Here is an 11,532-nt window from a genome sequence, read left to right as displayed (position 1 = left end):
TGCATTTTTGCATTATCTCTTTTGTTTCTTTTTTTCTGTTTCGAAAAAGAGAAAATTCTCGCATAACATTTGAAAAGAGTCTGCGCTAGCAATGAGGAAATATGGTAAAACCACAGACTAACAGACATAACACTGTGAACAAATTTCTTAAAAATAATAGTTCATCTCAATTTGCCTTCACACTAACGCCGTCTATAACACACGTTCCCAAGCTTCAATTTACTAGTGTAGAATCCCTCGCGCAGGAATTTATTTAAACACTGGTGGGTGCTCCCCTGTCTGTCAACCTCTGTGAAAACAAAACAAATATCGTTGCCGTTGTGGTCAAAGTCGATCGAATATGTGATATCGTCTCTATTTCTTTTAAATTTTATGAAGATCATGCTACGAATACATCATGTTTTGCCTTTACGATATCGGGAAACAAACTAACCAGGTAGGTAGAATTATTCATTTCAACACTAATCTACATTCAAAAAACTATCAACTTTTGTAATTGTGTTTCAGCATTGGTAGTACCCGCCAGAAAACTTTTGCAACAGATGTTGCCCGTAGCAGCGTAAATGGATTTGCAGACATGATCCGGTGAAGAGGTGATTAGTTATGGATGTCGATTATTAACTGATGCCGGAGGCATACTTGTTTCTGGCTCGAGAAATGAATCGTGCTCTACGTCTATGTTGCAGTCTTCTTTTATGTTGTTTATGTTAATTTTACTACCCACAGTGTGTTATTCTTTCAACCCACTGTAAGCAGACCATATTAAAAATACGAGAAAGGTGAAGCAACTATCCAATTGCTTACAATTGCTTATATAGTGCATTGGTAGTACAGTGGCACACTAAATATATTATTACAATTAATGAACAAATGAAAAGAAGTGAATTTTTGGTAGATGTTTTATTTAATGTTTTATGTAAAGACGAAATATGTGAAGTGATTAATACAAAAACATACTCAGCTGCCTTCTATTTTATAACGTAGATTTTTTTATTAGTATTCTTAACGTATCGATCAACGCTACTGTTTTATCTCGACGAAGTTAGTATCTATCCGCAAAGATTGGATTTTCTTACAAATTATAATTCTGGTAGGTTCATTCTTCTTGCTTTTTTGTTTCGATGTCCATTTCCAACAACTTTCTTCGAAGCAGTGCGTTTCTGTGCTCGTAGTTCTTTTAGGTATCCGGAAATCAGAGTGTTGAAGATCTTATCTAAAACTGTCCTGAAGCAAGTCAGGCAAACGTTTCCCTCAAACTTGTCATAATCGACATGTTCGGATAATCTAGCCTTCACGTTTTTCCGGCTCTGATACAGATACTTAGAAAACCTCTGGCGAAATGCGGTGTACGCGAGAAAACCTATTTCAAACAGTATGGTTCCCGGGTAGCATCGAGCATTTTTCAGTAAACTAAATGTATAAGCCATGTTGGATTCCTGTATTACTTCGGACTGACTCAAGAGCAGACGTTTTCTACACTTCTTGTGCTTCAGTTTCAGTACTGATGCCCCAATGATGTACACTGAGATCAAATCGCAATTATATTTTATGTGCGTTAATCATATAGAATAGATTCGACTAGCTTTAGCTCAATTTTATTTGCAGCATTTGAATTTCGTTTGTCAACATTGATATTCAATATCAAAACTTATACAATATAAGAGTAATTCATTTATTGTTTATCAAACTTGCCAATAAATTTTATCTGCACAGACATATAGTTGATAAATATCATTTCCCGCACATAAAATTTAAGAGCGCACAATGAAAAGCTCATTTTTTCCAAACATTAAAATTCTAGATTGCTTTGAGAATAGGTCGTATGTGCAAACGAGAGATTCTCTTTGATCACGCTCTCTTTCGCCAATATATCGGCTAGTTTTGCATATTTTGCTACATTTCCACTTCAGCATGATAGACATTGCTATTGTCTTTGAATATCTGCCAAGAAATTCGAAGTAAATCTTTGTATAGTTTCATAATAATCGAAAAAGAATAGATCCAAAGAGAGACTCTCTTTTGCACATACGACCTATTCTCAAAGCAATCTAGAAATGGCTGCCTGGTGATGGCTCGACTCGGCTTGAGCAAACTTATTTCCATCTGGACAAAAAAAGGTAAGCAGTTTAAATTAATGATGAATTGATATTCATGGCCTTTCATCTTCATTTTCAGCTTCAACTTTATCAGATCAACGTGTACTGGATGAACGGCCATGTATTGGAAACATTTATGCGGTGCCAACGCTACAGGAGCAAATGCCATTCAAATGGCAAACATTTTCACTCGTTTCATGCGTTGAACGATACGGCAGTTCAATGCTATTGGGAGTTCAAAAGACCCCGTGAGTTCAGCAATGGAGGATCATATGGTGACTTGAATCTGTCGCCAATCTGTGAAAAATGTTATCCCCACACGCGGTGATTTTGGTTACCCCATCCGATGCAGGAGATGCAGGTTATCTCGCTGGTTGTGCTTTGAAATAATGATGACATCATACCCAGGAGATTGCATTGAAAGCGGCGTGTGTGCAGTATCGCATATTCCCATCTTCGTATACAATTTTCTGGATGAAATTATGTTTACTTCATGAATAAATGCAATAAAAGTAACAGCAAGTTTTTGTTTGCAAATGATGTTTTATTTTTGTCTGATTTCCAGTTCAAAACAAATAATCAGAATCCATTTAGGTTAAATAAATGCATATAAATAATATCTGCAGCTGCACATAAAAAATATTGAAAGAACGCATTTGAAATACATTAACTGTACAATTATTTTGTGTATGCGTTGCACATAAATTCAACAGGAAGAATAATCTCCAGTTTTATGTGCAGAATCAATAAAAATTATGTGCAAAGCTTGATTGCAAAAATATATGTGCATTGCACATAAAATTTAGATGGTAAATCAGCTCAGTGTACATAAGTGCATTCAGTTCTTTGGGAGTATAGTCACTAGGCCGTTTTGTATCTAATGGTTGAAATTTGTATGTGAAATGTGGGACTTCAGAGTGACTTTCTTCAGAGAAATCTTTCTCTTCCAGAAAAGGTAACGCGTCATCGTGCTCACAATTCGTCCCTTCGGTCAATTTTGCACTCGCAGCTAATGCAGCATACTTATATGCCGCACCGAACTGATATGCCGTTGGAACATCATTCCTCCCACATCGTCTGCGAATCTCAGAGAAATTGTTTTCTTGTGGGTCCTGGGTGAGATAGTTTGTACACAAATATTCAAATCCATAGTCATCTTTGAGATGATTCCAGAGCCAGCGTAAAGCATGTATGTTATTGATAAATCCATTCACGAAAGCTGGCTTGCGCTGTCGTATGGATAGCGTTTTAGCTTCCTCGGCGGCCTAGAATAAAAAAGTTTTTAGGTCATAATTAGTTTCAATAAGATTTGTTAGATTTACCTTCTTCAAATCGAAACAGGTTTGTGGTACAAAATATAAATTTCGCAAGATTTCTTCTGCTTCATCTAAGAAATCCCAATGAAGGGAATAACTTTTGATTGCTGTTCGGTAGGGCTAGGAAAAAGTACAGTATTGAAAATTTTGTTTTAAATTTCTGTTCATTAATACACACAAAAAACAAACATTATTTTAATAAGTGTTTTGAACTTTATATTTAAAAAGTGCTCTATTTTCTTTGAAATGAAAGTATTTTTTTTACTGTGAAAGTTATCTTTTTATTTTAAAAGTGTTTTTACTCCGATCAAACTGTAAATTAAAAAAGTGTTTTTTTCAGTGCAGCAATTATTGATGTTTTCAAATCTGCAAACAACAAATTCTTGGTTGTGTTTGTGCGGCATTGATCGGTGACCATGGTGACAGATTGGTCAGATTGTTCTTGCTTGGGTAGCAAAATTAATTAAATTGCCGTTCCCGCGATGGATATAATCGGAAGGTACGTTTTAATTTTACAAAAATTTTAGATGGTGCTCCTCAAAAATGTCTACGTGAGTGAACCCAATTAATAAAAATATCGTTTATTCTGTTTCTCTGATTAGATATCAGTTCACCGAACGACGTGATGGCGTCTCAACGACGGAGTTTTTTTTCCGTTGCTTTGCCTCAAAGTCAGACTTCCCTATGTAAGAACCATTCGATTGGAACAGGGGAATACTCGAAACATCCAATTCAAGGTAAGACGCATGCGAAAGACTTGATCCAAGCATTGAAAAAGAAAAATGTTATACCTAAACACTAAAATATGCTTGTTCTTTTCTTTTACAGAACGGAACGGTCAATGGTGGATGAGGAGGCCGCAGTTTGTCATCAGTGTGCTGAGCATAATAATAAAACTAGATAAGCTAAGGTAGGTCACAGGACAATTCAAAGCCATCTATGAGCAAAAAATTCTAAATATTTCATTTATTCCTTCGACAGATGAAAACGACGAATGAAGAATGCCTGGTTCAACAGAGGCCAACAGCGTCAACGATTGCAACGATTTTTATTTAACAGCATTTAAATATCGGTTAACAAACAATAAATTAAATAAAATGTTTCAAAAAAGAATTGACTTCATTAAATGAAAAGAAAATTTTAAAGTAAAATAAAATGTATTTAATTTTCGTTTTAGAAGGGAAAAAACTTTTAATTTTAACAGTGTAGTGTAACAATTTCGATCTGACAGTTCTACAGTTTCGTTTCCAAAAGTTTAAACTTTTAATTTTGGATCCTGTCATAAACTTTCAAACGCATTGGAAATAAAAGTTGACTAACTTTTGCACTGAACATATGAGACTCTCTACGAAAAAGAACCAACGCAACTTTTTAATTTTACCAATGGTTTTTTTAATTTTATTAGTGTTTTTTCTTTCTGTGTACTACCTTTGAAGTCATCTCGAATGAGCTTCTTGAATTAAATATGTCGAATAAGACATCGAAGAACTGAGTATAGTTTGCAGTTCCCTGTGCTGTTTTGGATATTTCTTCAGTTTCAATGTAGTATTGTAAACCATTAGATACTGAACTACTCAGTGTGCGCGCTGCTTGGGCAACATTCATGGATGAAAATGGTTTCTGGTAAACGTAACGTTCTACCAATTTAGGAACCAGTCTAGGAGCTGAGATATGATCAGTATGGTATAGTTTTCGAATGTCTTCGAAGCTGGCAATCTTTTTCTTGAACACCGCGTTCTGCTTATACAAGTTGTTCCTGGCATTTTTCATCAGGTGTGGACTGTCATAAAACAGAGCAAGAACTGTATCATCAACTTGAAGGAATGGAGTTTTCTCTGTAACACCAATATCTTTGAACATCTTAATGTTCGTAGAACATTGGTCCATAACCAAGGCAACAGGTTCTAAACCACGTTGCTTAAGAGACTTGATCGTTTGTATCACTATCTCCAGTTGCGCTGCACTTCCAAGTGTATGATGAGCCAGAACGTATCCGATTCCCTGAAAATATGCAAGCATTACTATTCAATCTACATTATTATTAGAAATTTCCAAGGCTTTCATCCAAACTAGAATTTAAAAGAAAATACCTGTTTAAAACGACGAAGCTCCTTGGATCGAATTCCAACGGTCCTATTTCCGCTCCAACGGCACGGATCTAACGTGCTAACGCCGCATACCATGATAGCCACTGCCTCAGTTGCAAGGATTTTGGGATTGTTTTTCTCGATTCTTTTCAGCTTACCATCACTTGGGAATCCCATGAAAGTATCCGTGCGAGCATTGTAAGTTAACTCGGCTTTGATGGACATTCCGTCTATAGCGATCAGGACAGCTTTCTCACGTTTTGAAAAGTTTCGGGTCTTTTGCTCCAAAATATCCAAAATTTTGTGGTTAATTCCTGGTGTGAGCTGAACGTCTGCATTCCACCTACCTAGAGTCATTTTATGTGGCAATGCCAGAACATCAGATTGTTGAATGGACCTATATGCTGCTGGCCCTGCGAGATAGGTACCCATGGCGAACTTTTTAGTTTCGTCGTTGTACCTTCGTCCTTGTCGCTTTTTTCTAGAGTTTGTTAAAGAGTTATGTAGTATTTTGTTTGATCTTACAATGTCAGCTAGCTGTTTCGATTCTTTGTTAGATTTTCGTTCCAGATTCAGTGCACTAGACAACGCAATTATTCTTTTCTTTTTGGCAATGATTGACTGCAGCCTCCACTTACTTTTTCGGTCAGACGCCCTTAACTTTGTCTTGAGAATTTTATTTTCGCTTTCAACTTTAATTCTTTGCCATTTTTCGGCTTCATACATCTGCTTGTAACTGATTTCAGTACTGTCATCGTATGGCACAAAGTCATTGAGTTTTATAAACTCGAAACTTTTCGAATCTTCTGAGTTCCCTGAAGTTCCGTGAAATTTAGTTTGATCTGTTTGATCAGACTCCTCGCATTGATCGCTAAACATTGATCGATCAGGCTGCTCGCTCGTTTCAGTTGAGCACGTTTTACTGGTATCAATTTCATCTTCCAAGACCTCAAGCTCGAAATATCCGTCTCCAACAGTCGGTACTGCATTCGGATGAAGTCTAAATACCAATAAACTAACATTATTTGAAGATAAAGTGAAAAAATATTTGAGTATACCCTCTTTCTGGTAGCAAAGGATTAACATATGCACTTGGTAAGAAATGCGCCGAGCATATCCGTCGTTCCAGAATAGCAGTTAATCCTTTCGCGGAGAACTCATTCGCAAGGTTTTCAGAGCAGCAAAGTTTCACCCAAAGAGCGCACCTGCGAAAAAGTTGAGTGCATTTTTCAAATTATAATAGCAGAGGAATTGTTTATTTCAAACTACTTACCGGTCTTGCTGCTTTGGAAAGCGATGAAACGTTTTTCCAGGACAATATCCCACTTTATTGGTACATAAACCAAATTCACACTTTCTTCCCATTTTGAAATCGTTTTGTGAATCCACCCAAACAAAAACATACCGATGACAGTTCATTTGCACAACAAATGCTTCAGTGGCGCCACCACGACATAACCGGCCACGTTCCAAACTACTGGTGAATTCAAAATCACCGTTGGAGTGTGCGATGGACGTGTTTACCAGTGTTATGTCTGTTAGTCTGTGGTAAAACGTCCTATCGTTGTGGTATGTCCTAATGTTGCGGTAGTGTTATTATCCAGCTTTCCACGCTCGGTAATGGCGGCTTATCGGTATGTAAAAATCAAACGGTCACTGTACTTTTTGACACTAGCTGGAGGAAAACTCACTGGGGAAAAGGCTTTTTTCCCTTCCCCACACCCAGGAACGCCAGTGAGCTTTCCTCCAGTTAGTGTCAAACAGTACAGTGACCGATTGATTTTTACGCACCGACAAGCCGCCATTACCAAGCGTGGAAAGCTGGATAGTCCATTCTGCATATATAGTAGCATTAAAAACAATTGTGTATACGCTAAAACTCTTCGAATTAGGCTGTGAACCATTCCACCGATTCGTTTAACTTTTAGTTAAAATTTGACAGTTCGATGGTTATTTCGCCGTGGTTAAAAATAACCCTGCTCCGGAGCATGGTTAGATCTGACAGTTCGATAGTTAAACTTTGTTCGCGAGAAAATTGGCGCCAAATCCATTTCGTTCCGAATAACTATCAATCTGTCAAAACTCAAATGGGTCGGCTTCGGAGTAAAATTTTAACCACAATGGGAAAATAACCATCGGAGTGTCAAATTTTAACTAAAAGTTAAACGAATCGGTGGAATGGTTCACAGCCTTAAAGACTACAACAGCTTTTGTTTGACATAATAATATATTATTATATTATTCCCTCGATTATTCCGTTTAAAATGATGAGAAATCAACATTTAGGGTAACGTGCCCAATAGTGGACCCCCAACCAATAGTGGACCCTCCAGCCAGTTTTGCATTATTATAGCACAATTCGAACATTTTGCTATGCAATTCCATCGGGAGAACCTACTTTACAGTCCTATGATTTGATTACATGCATTGGAAATGCTATGGAAAGTAAAATTAAGGGTCTGTTTCATTTGGAGAATTAAACTTAAAAGTGACAGTTCGAAAATTAAAAAATCACCCCGTTATAAGAATGGCTGGTGCTACCCAGCAATTCCAATAGGACATCGATGGAAAATGATTCGATATCTGTCAAAAGTAATCTTGCTCTGCAAGCAGGGTTATTTGATAATTATTGAAATGTCACTTTTAAGTTTAATTTCAGTTTAATTATCCAATTGAGACAGACCCTAAATGATTTTTTTTACAATTCTATAAAAAAATAAACACGAGAGTGTCCATAATAGGAATATTTTGGGGGATCCATAATAGGGAAGAAGAACGTCTCGAAACGGAACATAAAAATCAAATGAAGTGACGACTATAGGGAAGCAATTTCCTATTATGGACCCCCAGGGGGTCTACTATAGGGCGAATTCAGTCAGACTTTAAAATGTTAATTTCAACGAATAACGTTGAGTATTTGTGTGTTTCATGTATGTATCGTGAAGAGGGAATGCAGAGCTTGCAAGCTCATGATATTAGATATCACGCAGAATTAATATTTTTAAAATTTCCACTCCTTATGCCAGGAAGAGCAAAATTTCGCTACTAGGGGGTCCACTACTGGGCATGTTACCCTATCTTTAAAAATGTGAATCCTTTGAGCCTAATATTGCGGTAGTTTTATAATATTCTCTTGTTGTAGTATCGATCTCCATAATAATTACATGGAATAACACAACAATAAGACTGACTTTCAAAAAACCTCGCAACGATATAGGCAATTGCATCCTATTAGGGAAGATCCATTAATTACGAAACGCACAAATCGGCCATTTTCAACTCCCCTCCCCCCTATGTCACACTTTTTGTATGAATCATTCAATATTTTTGTATGGATTGTCACACTTTGGGCAACTCCCCCTCCCCCTCTAAGCGTTACGTAATTTATGGATGCTCCCTTATTGCGGTATCACACAAAAAACTACACACGCGACTATAAAATGTTTCGCCCTTTGATTTGCCCTACTGGTCAAACGTGTGATATTCGAGTGTGAAACACTTTCGGCAACTCACCGCGCAACATATTGTTGACCGGACCGGACCTCACAAATAATAACAAACTAGAGTTCCCTCTCTCTCCACGGCAGGGTACTGACTGATACTTCTGCCAGCAGCTGCAGTTCTCTTTATTCAACAATTGGTATATACAATACATCCATAACAATATTTCTTAATATTTACCAAAGAGCAACTACAACTAACCGGCGCCCGCTTCTTATCCATCTTCGATCTACAGCGAAGCATCGCACACTACCTGATATTCCAACACTCCTCCTTAGTGTGCACGCCTCGCAACTCTCCTAGCTCCTCCTAACACCGAGCCCCCCGTCCAGAGCTCCTCTTCGCTGAACAATTCCTCCTGGCCCAATCCGTTGCCCGTACAAATGGCCTCTATCCGACGTTTGCACAGCATCCTGTTGACCAGCTCCTGAATGTTCCGACGCTCCTCTCGGACTTCTGCTGACCAGCCAGCGCAGCGTCCTACCGAACGTTCCAACCTCCTGATGAATTCCGTCCGGCGCTACCCAAGACTTACGTGGCTGATCCATGATCCCACTGCGCCACGCGACTTATGCGGCCGATCCATGATCCCACTGCGATAACGTCGACGGCAATAACATCCCACTAAGATGGAGAACGGGAATCGTTCCTGGGCCCATAACCTGTTGACCGGAGAAGGGAACCCCCTCACAAAGAATAACAAACTAGAGTTCCATCTCTCTCCACGGCAGGGTACTGACTGATACTTCTGCCAGCAGCTGCAGTCAGGGTTGCCACATTTAAATCTGTATTTTTTTCTTCAGTAAATCTTCATATCTGTATCTCAAGTCAAAAAATCTGTATTAAAAATCTGTATCCATCTAAACCAAATTGAAATGGTTTTTGAACAAACTTTGTTTTGAAAAATATGTAAATTTGATAATTTGTGAATGAAATCTGTCGAGAATCCGTCTTTAACTATTGTAGCCACTTTAGTGGACCAACCACTTAGTCACACTAAACCTACTGAGCAGAACTACTGTTTCTGGATATGTGAATAAGGGCTAGATCTGATTATCTTTTATTATTCCTTGAGCTTTTTCTGAGACCACTTTATTCAAATATAGTCTGAACATTTTACGGACCACCATCGGTGGTGACAATGGGTCTGGAGGTCGTAGAGCAAAATCGTTCAAAAAGGTCTCTTATATTTTAGTCTTCTTGCCTTCAGATACATTCAATACATTCTACAAGCATTCTATGTACTAGTTGAAACAGTGACCCATTCTCACCCCCGACGACGGCAGCATAATCTGGTTTAATTTATCGTTGATTTTCATAAACTGTTAATAAAACCTGCCAGAGCCAATATGTTCTGTCTTTTCAAATTAAGATTTTGCTAATATGCACACTTAACTCATTTCACCGTATTCGGTAAATTTTACCGAAATCTCAACAGCAGAACTGTTCGGTAACTTATTTTACAGATTTTTTGTAATTTTTTCCATTGCTCAACTGTCAAAATCACCGAAAATCAGATAAATTATTTACCGAACAGTTCTGCTGTTGAGATTTCGGTAAAATTTTACCGAATTCGGCGATTTATTTTAAGTGTGTGATAATGGTCTGTAATAAGATCAGTTTGACGAAGAATTTAGTTTTATAAACCACAAATATTAATGAAAACAAGTATTTACTTATAGCAAATTATTTATATAATTATATATTATAATAAAATATACAGTAATGAAACTGTACTCTTCAAGAAATTTGTAAAACCTGTAATTTTGCTAAAAATCTGTATATTTGTATACAGATTCTTGGTCATCGCTCTACCCCAAAAATCTGTAAATTACAGAATAATCTGTATATGTGGCAACCCTGGCTGCAGTTCTCTTTATTCAACAATAGGTAATACAATACATCCATAACAATATTTCTTAATCTATACCAAAGAGCAACTACAACTAACCGGCGCCCGCTTCTTATCCATCTTCGATCTACAGCGAAGCGTCGCACACTATCTGATATTCCAACACATATTAGTTTCATCAGCAAAACACTTTCAGAACAAGTGTTGTTATACTTGATAACACAAGTATTCCACATTGAATTTTAAATGCTATGATAAATATTGAAATAAAAAAGTATAGTTCTTTGTTTCAAACAGAATAAGCTTTGAAAGTCAATGGTCTAGTTATTAATCCCACACTTTACTGCCATTGTTGAGTGCTTTTGCTCTTCATTTTATAAAAACAAAGGAAAGAAGGAGGGAGAACAGACCCAGGGGACTGAAGAGAAGGCTAATACGCCTACCCACCATTCATTCAATATGGCGTACAATGTTTTTGTTTTAATTTCGTTTTATTCATGATAACAAGGCTTCGGAAGTATCGACGAGCTATTATACTTCGACATAAAGAAGCCATACAAACACAAAAGGCTGGATGTACCTGAACTAATTGCACGTTTTCGTCAGGAGAAGTTAATTGCCGATAATTAGCACTAACTGCGTACGAATCAATCACCGAGTCAATCACCCAAAATGAGCGC

At 37.4% G+C, this 11,532-nt stretch overlaps 2 long non-coding RNA genes across 2 annotated transcripts; both read left to right on the top strand.

Moving 5' to 3' along the window:
- Positions 1-301: 301 nt before the first annotated feature.
- Positions 302-1,099, top strand: LOC134216341 (uncharacterized). Its single transcript, XR_009980625.1, has 2 exons — positions 302-436; positions 508-1,099. It is a non-coding gene; the product is annotated as an uncharacterized LOC134216341 (long non-coding RNA).
- A 2,662-nt stretch (positions 1,100-3,761) lies between these two features.
- On the top strand, positions 3,762-4,568 carry LOC134216340 (uncharacterized). The gene is made up of 4 exons (XR_009980624.1): positions 3,762-3,911; positions 4,015-4,149; positions 4,241-4,322; positions 4,394-4,568. It is a non-coding gene; the product is annotated as an uncharacterized LOC134216340 (long non-coding RNA).
- The last annotated feature ends 6,964 nt before the right edge of the window (positions 4,569-11,532 follow it).

This window comes from Armigeres subalbatus, chromosome 2, assembly GCF_024139115.2.
Source record: "Armigeres subalbatus isolate Guangzhou_Male chromosome 2, GZ_Asu_2, whole genome shotgun sequence".
NCBI lineage: Eukaryota > Metazoa > Arthropoda > Insecta > Diptera > Culicidae > Armigeres > Armigeres subalbatus.
The sequence above is the reverse complement of the archived record's forward strand: the minus strand, read 5'-3'. Positions and strand labels throughout refer to the sequence as shown.